Here is a 1,910-nt window from a genome sequence, read left to right as displayed (position 1 = left end):
CCACCCTGGCTCTGTCCACAGAACACTGTGGCCTGAGCACACGTGGCTGGTCTATCCCGAAGAGTGGATGGACCAGGCCGGCAAAACCCAGAATCAGCCCGTGGTGGGAGGCCAGGGAAGACCTCTGCCTCCTTGGCAGGCGTGGTCCCCCCCTCCACTCGGCACCGCCTGAGTTCCGACCCCCTGAGAGGGCAAACCGCTCTCTGGGCCTCAGTTTCCTCACCTGCAAAACAGGGGTGACGTTATTGTCATCCTTCCATCTCAGGCAGCTGAACATTCTCACTGTCAATTTATCAGAAGTGTCTTGATACTTCCCGACTGCTCACAAATTATAGTAGTTAGGAAGGATTACAAATACCGACGGAGGGTCCAAGGCCAGTAATGCACCACCAGCCCGAGGGGGGAGCCTCCTGGGGGGGGAGCCAGCTCCACCTGAAGGTCTGGGCATGGGCGTCTGACCAACACCCCCCCCCCCCCCCAACACACACACACACACACTGGGGTCATTACTAAGATGAGAAGGGGCCACGGAGCGCTGGAGTCAAAATTTCAACTCATCCACTCTGGAGGCCGAAAACTCTAGCGACGGGGATAATCGTGCTGGCGATCTTCTAGACCCAGGGCGGCTCCCCCGGGCCTTCCCAGATCAGAGGCCGAAGCCCCGCTTCCTTGCTGCCCACCCTGAACGGCCGCCGGCCGGAAGCACAAGAGCAGGTTGCTCACGAAGCTCGGCTCCCCAGTTCGCGGCCCTCCGGGCAGGCATTTGCTCAGGAGGCTCCAAAGGCCCGGCTGATGTCTTATTTCCTGCGCTCAGTGCTAGCGCCCAGGTGCTCACTGTCGCGGTCCTTACGCCCTTTCGCAGTCCGGAATAGTTCGTAAGGACTGCTGAAAGGACAACATAGGCCTCGCGCCTCCAGCAAGGAGCCGTCAGTTCTGGATTTCAGACCGTGGAGGAGAGCCACACACGCTCCCCGGGCCGTGGCTCCCACCAGTTACAGAACATTTCCCTGAACAACTGGTAAGGAAGACAGTCCGCCCTGAGCATGTTGGATTGTGAGAGGAGACCACCCAGGGACTAAAATTTTCACCCAGGGGTCCTGGGGGGCTCAGTCGGTTGAGCATCTGACTCTTGGTTTCAGCTCAGGTCATGAACTCAGGGTCGTAGGATCGAGCCCCCATGGGGTTCCACCCTCACCATGGAGTCTGCCTGAGATTCTCTCTCCCTCTGCCTCTGCCCCTCTTGCTTGAGCGCTCTCTATCGCTCTCTCTTAAATAAATAAATAAGTTTTTAAAAAGGTAAAATAAAATTTTAACCCAGATGATTCCCAGGGTGACTGAGCAGATGATACAAAGTTCAGTCTGGGAAACTGTGTGTGCTCACTCAGGCGGGCCCTCAGGCCTTGGGGCCACCGGCCTGGCAGAACAGGTCACCCATGGAACTGAACCCATCACAGGCCTCACTATGTGGGACACCCTATATTGAGCGTGCAGGGGGTAGGGGGAAGAGCAGGGAGTAGATGTTAAGATCTCTGTTCATCTGACCAACACAGGAGGCTTTCCTTCCCATAGTCAAGGTATATCTTGCTTCCATTCTCGGAGCTCGCAGCCCCCACACACAGCCTGAGTCTGGGCTCTGGACAGTTCTGTCAGTCTTCCTGAGGCCTGGGCATGTTCTCTAATCTTTCCCAACCCCTGAGGGATGTAAAAATAATTTCCCAGCATCCCACTTGGGTTCTTTGTGTGAAAGCAACAAAAATACCTCTGAATAACTTAAGCAAAAAGGGAACGGATGACAGGAAATGGGAGAGCCTGTTGGACCAAAGGAGCAAAGAGCCGGGCTTGGCAGGGGCTGGGACTTGCACTGGCCCTGGGGCCTGAGAAACAAACATTAATGGGTTGCTTCACCTGGG

This window comes from Phoca vitulina, unplaced genomic scaffold (assembly GCF_004348235.1).
Source record: "Phoca vitulina isolate PV1807 unplaced genomic scaffold, GSC_HSeal_1.0 scaffold7, whole genome shotgun sequence".
Classification (NCBI taxonomy): Eukaryota; Metazoa; Chordata; class Mammalia; order Carnivora; family Phocidae; genus Phoca; species Phoca vitulina.
The sequence above is the reverse complement of the archived record's forward strand: the minus strand, read 5'-3'. Positions refer to the sequence as shown.